This window comes from Arachis stenosperma, chromosome 1, assembly GCF_014773155.1.
Source record: "Arachis stenosperma cultivar V10309 chromosome 1, arast.V10309.gnm1.PFL2, whole genome shotgun sequence".
NCBI classification, from domain to species: domain Eukaryota; kingdom Viridiplantae; phylum Streptophyta; class Magnoliopsida; order Fabales; family Fabaceae; genus Arachis; species Arachis stenosperma.
In genome coordinates, this window is record NC_080377.1 from 26,535,973 (window position 1) to 26,549,267 (window position 13,295).

A 13,295-nucleotide genomic window follows, 5' to 3' on the forward strand; every position below is an offset into this window, starting at 1 on the left:
CCTGAAAGACAGAATTACCAGGATATAATTGAGGAATAAAAGCAGGAAAACAAGTAGGCAAATAGGATAATAGCAATATAAGCATAGAGTGGCAAAAGAACAAGAGAAGCGAGAATTGAGTGAAAGATGTGAGTATTCGGGATTGTGTATAAGGAAAAAGTCTGAAAATAAAAATGGCAATCCAAAATACATGCTAAGTGGAATTCACGTTAAGAAGGAAAAACAGTAATCATGCCTTGAGTTAGAAAGTTAAAGTAAATAAAGGAAAACAGAAAGGAGAAGTTTTGAAAGTTAAAATGGTTAGGATGTAAAAAGGAAGTTAGAAAGTTAAAGAGTGAGTTAGTGAAAAGAAGGTTAAAGGTAAGTGGCATGAGAATGGTTTCCTAAGTAACAATAAATTCACACATTTAAAGAATAATCCACTCATATTCAAGCAGGGATAACATGGTATTGATGATGAATCAGATAGATACAGAAGTAGTAAAAATTAAAATCAAATCATCAATAAAGCAATTTGTTAACCAGGAATCCGAAAGGAATAAGGAAGCAGCCCGTGCATTCAAGAATTGGTTTGGTTGAGTAGTGCAAAATTGAGAAATGCCAAAATCAATTCCTGAATGTAAAAAGAAACAATTTGCAGAAAATTGGGTAGCATTCCGGCTAAAATTGGATGGTCCCGGAAAACAAATAGCAAGAAAATAAAATAGTTCATATGAATGGAAATAAGGCTGCACAAATTATATGAAGAATAAATGACCATGTGTACCTATGAGAGATGAAAACGCTGACATTTGTACCCGTGAATGCTCGAAACTAATCTTGTACCCATGATAGATGTTGTCCGTCTGACAAAAGTGCCCTGGCTTGGATCTGAGCTTAGTTCGTGGATTTTTGAACCTACGTGGCACTCCCACCCCCTCCCAAAGCCATATCTGAGCCAACCATTCACCATCATCATCTTTATCTTCTTCACCATTATCCCCATCCATCACTGTCTCTTTCCAGCCACCATAACCTCCATCACCATCACCTCAGCACTGCCACAGCCACCTCACTTCACCACAACCTCCGGTGACAACCCACACCGCCGCTCCCCTTTCTCTTCTTCTTCCCCTCTTCTCACCTCCGCTGAGCCCAGAAACCACAGTGCCAGCTCCTCCTCTCCACCAAAGCCTAGAGCGGCAGCGGCCACCTTCTCCATTCCTGGATCTCCTCTCGTCTGCCACCAAATAGCCGCGACACCCAACCTTCTCTGCAGCGTCCTTACGACGTTCCAACCCGTCACCACTCCCCTGTCTGAACCCTAGCTCTGCCAACCATCACCATCGGCCTCTACGAGCCACCGTAACCCTCTTCCCTTTTCTCCCCTTTGCATGTTCTCTGTCTTCCTCAGCCACACCAACAAACCAGCCACCTTCTCCTCCCTTTCTCTCACTGGCCGAACCGCTGCGCCGTCGACGAGCCACATGACACCTACGATGAGCCCCTTTCCCCATTTCTTCTTCCTTCTCTGTCATCCCGTCTCCCCATCGCGAACCAGCCTAGCACCGTCACGATTCCAGCCCCGTTTTCCATTCTCCCATGGAACGACCAGAACAGGGTGCAGCCTGTGTCTTCTATCCCCTCCATTTTCTCCTGTTTCATGGCTACGTTCACTCTCTGCTGCTGCAATTGAAGCAGTGCCACTACCAGGCCGCCGCTTTTGTTTGTTTTGATTTAGGTTTGTTTTGATTCATGCTACTGTTTGAAAATTTTGCTGTTTTGATTCATGCTGCTGTTTGAAAATTTTGGCTTATCTGATGCTGTTGGGAGCTTTGGGGGGTGGGAGTGCCACGTAGGTTCGAAAACCCACGAACCAAGCTCAGATCCAAGCCAGGGTACTTTTGTCAGACAGACAGCATCTATCATGGGTACAAGATTAGTTTCAAGCTTTCATCGGTACAAATTCAGCGTTTTCATCTCTCATGGGTACAAATGGTCATTTATTCATTATATGAATATGAAAGAGTAGTGTAACAGCAGCATGCAACAGTTAAGAGCAGCATATGAACAGTATGAACATCACAGCCAAATTACAATTGCAGAACAGATAAACAGATAACAAGAACAGTACAATTATAAGGTCTAAATCCACTAACCACATCCTAGCTACCTAACCACCTAAAATCCACTACAAACATGCATCTCTATCTAGCCTATTCGGAACAAAAATTGGAAAATGAACTGAAGAACCGCAAGGAAGAATTGTAGTAAGGCAGAACCTGGTGCGTGTACGAACAAGGGATAGGGCAGAGGGAAGGTAGTGGAGATGTGGCGGCACCGGAGGAAGCACGGCGGCGCGGCGGTGGAGCAGGGGCGGTGGCAGGGGTGCACTAGGGGTTGAATGGTGGAGGGTTGGGGGGTATGGTTGAGAAGAGGGGGTGAGGGTTGGGGTGGTGGCCGGCAAAGGTGGCTGTGGCGGTTCGAGGCTAGCCGCGGTAGGGGCAGTGGTGGAGGAGAGAGAGAGAGAGAGGGGGAAAAAGAAGGAAGAGAGGGGAGGGGTGGGTGTCGCGGTGGGGTCTGGGTGGTGGTGGTATGGTGGCGGCCTTGGTGGTCGGGGGTGGTTGTTGGTGGTGGCTGGGGGTGATTGAGGGGAGAGAGTTGCAGAGGGGTATGGAGAGGGGGGTTGAGGTTTAGGGACGCGACGGGTTAGGGTTCGCGTGAGTTGGGGTTAGTGATCGCAAATTCACGCGAACGCATGTAGGACACGATCGCGTGAGTAGGGTGAAATAGGGTTGACGCGGATGCGTGGTCGACACATTCGCGTGGGTTGGGAGAAAGATGGGTGACGCAGACGCATGAAACACACGAACGCATCACTGGAATTTATGCTAGACGCACGCTTCCAGCGTCGTTTCAGTGCAACTCTCTGTCTCCTTTTAAGGGGTCATAATATCTACGCGACGCGATTGCGTCGTTCACGCTTTCGCGTGGGATGGGTGTTGTGTAGTGACGCATTTGCGTCAGGGACGCGCACGCGTGGGTTGGTTTGTGCTAAACGCACACAAGCCGCACGATTCCAGCCCAAATTTCTGGGCGTTGGATCTTTACGCCGATATCTAGATCACGCGTTCGCGTGAGTGACACGGACGCGTGGGAGGCATTTTCCGCAGCTGACGCGATTGCGTGAGGCACGTGGTCGCGTGGAACAATTTGTGCCCAAGGCACGCCTCCAGCCTTGCTTTAGCATGACTTTCTGTTCACTTTCCTTTTCTTCCTACTGCACTTGTGACGCGGACGCGTCAGCGACGCTGTCGCGTCGCGTGCTCTCTTTTTTTATGTAGTATGCAGAATGCAAATTGCAATGAATGTTATGCAGAAATTCCAGGTTCAAACAAAATTCAAAAACAAAGCAAAATGGAAAGGGAACGATCATACCATGGTGAGTTGTCTCCCACCTAGCACTTTTAGTTAAAGTCCTTAAGTTGGACATTTGATGAGCTTCCTGCTATGGTGGCTTGTGCTTGAATTCGTCCAGAAATCTCCACCAGTGTTTGGAATGCCAATAGCCTCCGGGATCCCAAACAAGGCATGTAAAGCCCTTGAGCAGTTTCAAACAGGTTTCCAGGCTCCCGGGGTGTCGAATGTCAGAACAGATTCCAGGATCCCAAATTTTACTTTTACACCCATCTTTGTCCTGATCTGCATTTTTCCAGTCGGGTGATGAGTGGTCTGAATCCTTACTGTAGTGACCAAACAGCTTCCGAGTTTCGTTCGATTGAGCTTGACACCAATCCTTGCACCTCAAATTGAAATGTGAAACCTCATTGAATCTTGCATACCAGCTCTGAGTGCGAGTCATTTCCCTTTTGCTCTTAAAGCCACAAAGAGCTCTAAGCTGGCCATCTGTCTCAAGTAAACCATATTCAAGTGGAAAAGTAAAGATAAAAGTCAAGGATTTTACCCACTTGAAGTTTGTGTTGGGTGGTAATGGCTTTGGGATAGGTGTTTCTCGTGGTTCTGCAAGCGCTACTCCCTTGCGGTCTTCTGTGAGTTCCTCCACTTCTTTACAAATTTCTTCCATTTCAACCATGTCTTGATCAAAGTCATCGATATCTTCCTCATAACTTGAGTCATAATTGGGAGGTTGAGAAAAGTCTACCTCTGCATCATCCTCGTATTCTCTTGGAGAAGATTCTTCTGTCTCAAAGACTTCACTTGCAGATGCAAGTTCATTACTAAGAGGACTTGACTTGTGATTATCATCATCAAGGAGACATGCATCTTGGGTTATTCCGTCCAATTCCTCATAAGATGCCTGTTTTGGGGGTTGTGCACTATCCTCCTTAGCATCAATTGTAACATCTTTGACGGAACTCTCCACAACTCTGGATTCTGGCGGAGGTTCGGCATCTCCTAAATCTTCAACCAACTCTTCTTTTTCTATAGTGACAGCTTCCTCTACTTGTTCTAGTATGGGGTTATGCTCTATACTGTCCACTGGAGTTTCTAGTGTCTCCTTCGTGCTACGTTCTTCATTAGATTCTCCATATAAAGCAATGGGGGTCTGTTGAGTGTCCGAACGTCTGGAAGATAATTGATTTATTGCCTGCTTCAATTGATGTAGGGTTGTATGAAATTGGTCTATTGATTCTTCGAAGCGAACCTGTGATTCTTGGCTTGATGGATATGGACATGGTGCATAAGGAGGTGGTGGTTCTTGGGAGTAATTGGATCGGCGTTAGGGCGGATAAAGATCATACGGTGGCGAATGGCGAAACGAAGCTTGTGAGTATGGTGGTTCGAAGCTGTGTTGAGAGGATGGTCTCTGAGCATAGGGTGGGGCTTGGTAGCTACAAAGGGGTCCACCATATCTATCGGCTCGGTATGCATTGTAGAATGGTCTCTGTTCATGATATCTTGGAAGGTGTTGTTGCCTCAAGGGTTGATCATACACTCTTGGCTCTATCCATCTTTGATTACTTAGACCGTGATGCATATTCCTGTTATAGCTTCCATTCCGTTCAACAAAATCAGAACTAAACTCAAAGCGAGAGTGGTGAGAATTCATAGTAGTTATCAGAAATAAGAAGGGAAAACAAAAACAAATAAACAAGTAAAAGAAAAATATTTACAATAACCAATGATAAGGCACACGTTTGCAATTCCCCAGCAATGGCACCATTTTGACGTTAGGATTTTTTCTAGTAAAGAATTTTATAAAAATAATTGCGTTGTAAGTATAGCTTCTAAACCAACAGAAAATCCTTTCGTACAAACGTTTGGTTGTCACAAGTAACAAACCCAATATAAATAATTAACCGAAGTATTCAAATCTCGGGTCGGCTTCTCAAGGAATTGTAGGTAAGTATGATTTATTATTGGTTATGGAAAACAGTGTTTTGGGTTTTGAAAAGGGTTTTGAGCAAGAGAAATGGGTTGCAAAAATTAATAAATTAATAACGAAGAAATCTCTTGGCAAGGTATGAAAACTGGAAGTCCTATCCTAGTTATCCTTATCAATGGTGATGAGAATTATACTTTTGCTCCCACTAAGTCAACCTCTAACTATGAAGGTCAGTTAAGTGGACAAATTAATTTAACTCCTAAAGTCCTAGTCAACTCCTCAAGGAAAGACTAGAGTTATAGGAATCTAAATTAATCAGCAAAGATGATAATTATCGATCACGATGAGTTTGACAACTCAAGAGTAACCAATTAATCAACCAAAGCTAAAAAGGAAAAATCTAAATTATAAATAGGAAAAAGCAATCATAAGTCTGAAATACCTCAATGTGTATTAATTAAGAAAATCATAACATGAATGATCCATAAGCCAATTTGGCAACATATATAACTAACAAATAAGAGAAGTCAAAATAAAGGAATATTGAACCTGATTATGAAGATGAAATAATCCTAAAGTTAAGAGAAACTCTAAATCCTAATCCTAAGAGAGAGGAAAGAACCTATCTCTCTAAAAACTACATCTAAATCCTAAAACTATGTATGACTGTATGTTGTATCTCCCTTCCTGTATGAATGGATAGATTCCTCCATTTATAACCCTTTAATATGTGTTCTCTGGGCTTGGATCTGGGACAAAAAGGGCCCAGAAGTCGTTGGGGCTGACTTCTGCAAATTCTGCAGATCGTGCACGTCACGCGTCCGCGTAGGTCACGTGGTCGCGTCATTTGGAGTTTTTCTCTTCCACGCGGTCGCGTCAGTCATGCGTCCGCGTCAGTTGTGTTTCGCACGTCACGCGTTCGCGTCGTCCATGCGCTCGCGTCGATGCTAATTTGTGCAAAGCACGCGTACACGTCGTCCACGCAGACGCGTCGCTGCCAGTTTCTCCAAAACTCCAATTTTATGCTTTCCTTCCATTTTTGTATGTTTCCTTTCCATCCTTTAAGTCATTCCTGCCCTATAAAACCTGAAAGTACTCAACACACAAATCATGGCATCGAATGGTAATAAAGGATAATTAAATTTGATTATTTTTAAAGCATAAGAAACATGTTTTCTCATATGTCATATCATAAGGAAGGAATTGCAAAACCATGCAAATTCATATAAGTAGGTGAAGAGTTGGTAAAATCATTCAATTTAAGCACAAGATTTGTCATAAAATAGTGGTTTATCTGTCGTCTTATGTTTTGTCATTAAAAACTTTTAGCAGCAATACTATTACCTATAAAAATCTTTTTAATGGTCACAAAAAATATATAATTATCATTTTATCATATGGTAATAACGACAAATATATAATTACTACAAAAACATAAGTTAAATAAGACATATAGTGACTATTATGTTATTTTCACTAAAAATTTGCTACTAAAAATAATTTTTGTTGTTGTGTAACTAACAAATTTACGATTAGTTAATTACTATATATGGTAATCACATTACACTATAACAGATGATCAGGTCTTCGAGAAAGGTTAGACCGAGGGCTGATATCTGCCATACTTAGAGAGGAATATTCAATGGCAACAATCATGCACCTAGAAGATACCAGATCTGATCATAAACCTCTATTATTGTGCTCAAATCCGGCTGTTATTAAAAGTGAGCAGCGTTTCAGATTTCAAGAAAGATGGTGTGGTTCTGAATTAATTGACAAAATTGTGATAGAGGTTTGGAAGACACAAGTGACATGTTCTCCAATATTTAACCTATTCTAGAAAATTAAAAGATGCAGACATGAAATAGTGAAACGGCAATCATTAGGGGCAAGTGATTTGAGAAGAAAAATTGAGAGACTTGAATAGTTTTTCTAGCTGTGGCAAAGGAATCTATATTGCACATGGAGAAAGTTCAGATTCTGCGGATTGAGGATAATCTCTCCAAAGTGGTGATGAATGAAGAACGCTTTTGAAGAGAGAAATCTCGAGTTAACTGGCTTAAGTTGGGGGGGGGGGGATAAGATTACCTGAGTTTTTCATATAAAAGTCAAGCAAGAAATAGAAGAAATAAAATCTAGAAGTTGAAAGATGAGGATAGATCTTAGTGTACTACTCCGGAGACAATTGGTAATAGAGCACATAGATATTTTCAGGAGTTATTTACATCAAACTCTCCCCAAGAATCCTCACAAGAATTGGATGGTATTTAGTGAAAGATTACCTCAGAGATGAATCGCAAACTCTCAAGGCCAGCTTTTGAAGAAGAGATAAAATGAGTGGTATTCTCAATTAATGAAGAGGAAGCACCGGGAGAAGATGGTTTCACAGTTAAGTTTTTTCAATTTTATTGTGAGACTGTTAAAACAGATGTCTGTAGAGCGATGAAAAGTTTTTTTGGCGGAAGAAGTATCCTAAAAGGCTTTAATCATACACAAATTTGTTTAATTCATAAAGTGCCGAATGCAACCTCCATGCATCAGATTCGGCCAATTAGTCTTAGCATCACTTTCTACAAAATTATCTCTAAGGTACTTGTTCATCGACTACAGCCTCTAATGAATTTACTTATAAGTGATAGCCAGAGTGTCTTTATAAGGGGTAGATTGATTAGTGACAACATATTGGTGGTACATGAATGCATGCACTTTTTGAAAAATAAAGCCTCTATGGGAGAAGAATTGGCCCTAAAGGTTGACATGAGTGAGGCATATGATAGGGTGGAATGGTCATTTGTTTGGTTTATGATGTGAAAGCTGGGTTTTTATTCTAAATAGATTTGGTGGATGAAAGAATGTGTATCTACAATCACCTATTCTGTTATGTAGAAGACTCACCAATTGGTTTCTTTAAACCAAGTAGGGGACTCCGACAAGAGGATCCCTTATCTCCGTACCTTTTTCTTTTTTATGCAGAAGGTTTGTCCTATCTGCTCCACAAAGGAGAATAGAATAGATTGTTTGAAGGACTCAAAGTGAATGTTAGATGTCCATCTATTAACCATCTACTCTTTGTAGACGATTATCTACTATTTTGCAAAGCAAACCAACAAAATTGTCTTAATTTACTACAGCTTCTTGAAAACTATGGCAACATGAGTAGACAAGTGATTAATTTCACAAAATTCACAGTATTTTTCGGCAAGAATATAGATCATCAAGTTCGAGAAGATCTATCTAATGTTCTAGGCGTACCAAATGTGGGAGCACAAGATAGGTACCTAGAACTTCCCTCAATAGTCAATAGATCTAAGAAAAACACTTTTGCATTCATTAAAGACAAGGTATCAAAAAATGCTAGCTCACTAGAAACGCTTTTTTCTCTCTACAAATGGCAAGGAAGTATTGATTAAGGCAGTAGGTTCGGCTATACCGGTCTACACATTGAGTTGTTTTAAATTGCCGGACACCTCTTAGATGAGCTTCACAGATGACGCTGCAATTTTGGTGGAGACAGAGAGAACGTGAAAAAACGATACAATGTATCAGTATACTAAGCAAGGAAGAGATGAATGAAGGACTAAGATTCAAAGACCTAAAAGCCTTTAACTTGGCTATGCTAGCCAAACAAGGCTGGAGATTGCTTAAGAAACCTCACTCACTGTTCCATAAAATATTCAAGAATAAATATTTTCACTACTCTTCCTTTCTTGAAGCTAAAGCAGGACATAGACCATCCTAGGCATGGCAAATCTTACTAGAGGGCCGAAAGGTACTAGAAAAAGGAGTGAAATGGCATGTAACTTAACAAGAAGGTGTTTGAATAAGGAAAGATCCATGGTTTGGAGCTCAACCACCATTTCTTATACCTAATGGAGAATAGAAATGAAAACCTTACTTAGCTTAGACAACTATTTAGAGATTTTGGGAATGGAATCAAACACTCGTCAGTCTAAACTTTGGCCATGAAACAACACAGGAAATTTGTCAGCTCCTTATCATACAGGAAGAAGACTCAGTATATTGGATGCATAATAATTCTGGAGAATTTACAATAAAATCAGGATGTGCAATTGCATGCCAATTTTACCATCCTTCACAAGAACAACTCCATCAGCGCTTCCAGCATAAAGAAATATGAGAAAAGATCTGGAACCTAAAAGCACAACCGAAAGTGAAATTATTTGTGTGAAAATTAATTCATGAAGGAATTGCAATTACGGAAAAGTTGAATAGAAGAATAACCCAAATTTCAGCTAATTGCCCCCAGATGCTTTATTGTTGCAGAATCCCCAATTCATGCCACTGTACTATGTCCTAAAATAATAGGGTTATGGAATTTATCCCCTCTAACCAGTTCAATTAAAAGAGACCCATCATTAGAAGTATGGGAGTGGTGGAATCACACAACTGAAGAACTAATGAAGCAAGATAATTATCATATTAGAAGTGGCCAACTTGCTTACCTTTTATGGCATTCTTGGCTTTCCAGGAACAACTTCATTTTTGACAAGAAGAAAATGACCCCCGAGAAAGTTCTGTCTCAGGCCATACAAGAGGAGGAGGAGTTTCGCCGGCACTACCTCGTCTCCATAACCAGAAGTTCTGATCTCTCAAAAGACATTATCTTCCCTTTTTCCTTTATTTTTATCTTTCATTGATTAGAATCTCATTATCGTATTTGCCTTTGGTATGTTTGGATTTTTCCCCTCTCTATGTACTATGCAGATAGTTGGCTTCAGCTTTATCTTTTTGTAAAAATAAAATGATATAACTTTGGGAAAAAAAAGTCTTCGGTTTAAATTTTAAAAATTATAGAAAGGTTTTTCAATAAATACATATGACCATGGATGCTTTGTAAAGAAAAATTTAGACACCAAATCCTCCCATATTTTCATTATACACATAGTAAATAAAAAAAACATCTTAAAGAAAAAAATGTATACACTATGCATGTTAGAGATGTAATCATTCATGTATCTCTTTTTATTAGTGTAAACTTAAAAAAATGATATTTTAGCATGGTATCAGAGTTTCTATAATCTAAAATTTAAAGTTTGATTTTTGTTGAACCCAAAAGAAATAATTTCAACGTAAGACCAATAAAAAGTAAAAGAAAATTTATGTAAAAAATTCACGTAAAACAAAAAAGAGACTTTAGCCTGAAAAAAGTGTTAGAAATATAATCATTTATATGTCTTTTCGTATCAATAATTTTTTTTTAAAAAAATGGTATTATGACACACTAAATCCTCCCAAGTCCCCATTATATATATAGTAGATGGTTGTTTTCACATCTGAAGCCTTATTATTTTTAACAAAAATTATTATTTGCATACTAAAATCAATCATTACGTATGTATTTCTGTATAAATATATATGTAGTTTAATTTATTTTTAGTGTGTATTTTGTATTTTAATATGTATTTTATATTGATGACTAAATTTAGTAAGTGATAATTTTAGTATGCACCTAATATATAACATTACAAGAAATTTGACCATTTGTGGCAATTTTTATGTCAATTTGTAGAGGCTTATAATCCCCACCAAATAGTTGTTGTGGGTTTCTCAAATTTCCAAAGTTTGAGGTACCACGAGCTCTTTTGTGGGAGTTTTTTGAAACATCTATTCAGTGAGAGTTTTGTGTATTTAGTAAGGGATTTTATAGTGATTTTTTGTGACAATTTTAAATCACTTCTGTGACAGTTTAAAACCCCACAAATTGATTATCTAATTTAACAAAGATTAACTATTTTGTGAATTTTCAAACTTTCAAAATCCTTTTGATTATTTATTTACTTTTAATTTCAAAACATTCAATAATTTCATCTCATTTACACACTACTCAAATTAAAAATTTATTTTTAATATTAAAAACTAAATCTTTTATAGCATAATAATTTTTCAATGACACCAAAAAAAATAATAACTCCTCAATACAAGACAATGTAACTCTCTATATATAAAAATTCTCAATGTCAATAGTTCTAAACATAATTACATATGGTATTATTCTACATAACTATTACTGTTTTTTATTAAAAATTAAATTAAAATAATAACTTCAATGTTTCAATATCATCTAACTATATAAAAGTCTCAAATATTTGTCCTTTGATGTCCGTTGTTATCACCGAATGATCTTCTAGCATCAAAAGGAGTAGTAGGCTTGCTTTCAGCATTATTAGCCTATAAGTAAATATAAAATTAAGCAAAAATTTCAATGATGCACATCACATAATTGCAAAAACAACAGCATATACTATCAACGTGAGTGAGTGAGTAAGTTGGGTACTATTCATGTAAAATGAATTTGTAGTATTGATTCCTCATGTGACACCTAAATCCTCATAGTAAATATAGCCGTTAAAGTAATTTATACATCAATAAGCATTATATACAAAATATATGTAAGAATGATTTTAATTCTAGTATACCTTGTGAACTATTTAATATGAGAAACTCAGAGAAGTTAGAAAGTGGTTAGAGTGAAGAGAGAAATGAACCAAACAATTTTATATGATTTCACAGCTCTTTCTTCTTCTGTAAATGCTTGAACCGTTCTAACATTCCCTATCACCTCTTCAGTAATTTCACCAGCTCTCACATAGGTTTGACAAAATTTTGCAAGAAGCCCAATTGTGACATGTGCATTGATCATAAAGTTTTTAATTACCCACAATAACAGCAAAAGACAAAGACACACAAACCAATATTGCAGGAATAGACTTGTTATAGCTATCAACTAAAAATCTTATCATGTTTGCAACCTAAAAAATGAAAAAAAGGCATTACATCTTGAATTCAAAATGTCAAGTTTTTAAGGGGATAATGTAACACCCTAATTACCCTAGATAAGCGTTACGGAAGTTTACAAGTTTGCCGGAAAGGTAAAACGGTTAAAAATAAGGTTTTCATTGAAAAACATGACAGTGTACGTATGCCGAGGGTTGTGCGTACGCACTCCCAGAAGAGTTTCTCAAAATGTGCATATGCATAGAAGGTAAAATTTTCCATTTTTAGTGCACGCATGGATACGTGTGAACGCCCTCAACAGAAGGCACTTCCCAGCGTGTGCGTGCGCACGATGTTGTGCATACGCACAACTTACAAAATTCGTAGGATGTGTGTGTGTACTAGGGTGTGTGATCACTCTCAACAATAGGCATCTCCCTGTGTGTGTGCACTGATGAGCGGATAATTTATACGCTTTTTGGCATTGTTTTTAGATAATTTTTAGTAGGATCTAGCTACTTTTTGGTATATTTTTATAAGTTTTTAAGTAAAATTCACATTTCTGGACTTTACTATGAGTTTGTGTATTTTTTTGTGATTTCAGATATTTTCTGGCTGAAATTGAGGGACCTGAGCAAAAATCTGATTCAGAGGCTGAAAAAGGACTGCTGTTGATGTTGGATTCTGATCTCCCTGCACTCGAAATAGATTTTTTGGAGCTACAAAATTCCAAATGGCGCGCTCTCAATTGCGTTGGAAAGTAAACATCTAGGGCTTTCCTGCAATATATAATAGTCCATACTTTGTTTGGGTTTTGATGATGCAAACTGGCGTTAAAACGCCAACTTCCTGCCCTATTCTGGTGTTAAACGCTAGAAACAGGATAGAAGCTGCAGTTAAATGCCCAAACTGGCATAAAAGCTGGAGTTTAACTCCAAGAAAAGTCTCTACACACAAAAGCTTCAATGCTTAGCCCAAACACACACCAAGTGGGCCCGGAAGTGGATTTCTGCATCATTTACTTATTTCTGTAACCCTAGTAACTAGTTTAGTATAAATAGAACTTTTTACTATTGTACTCACATCTTTGGATTATCCTTAGATCATCTTTGATTAGTTTTATACTATCTTAGACTTTTATGGCGGCTGGCCATTCGGCCATGCCTGGACCATTATCACTTATGTATTTTCAACGGTGGAGTTTCTACACACCACAGATTAAGGTGTGGAACTC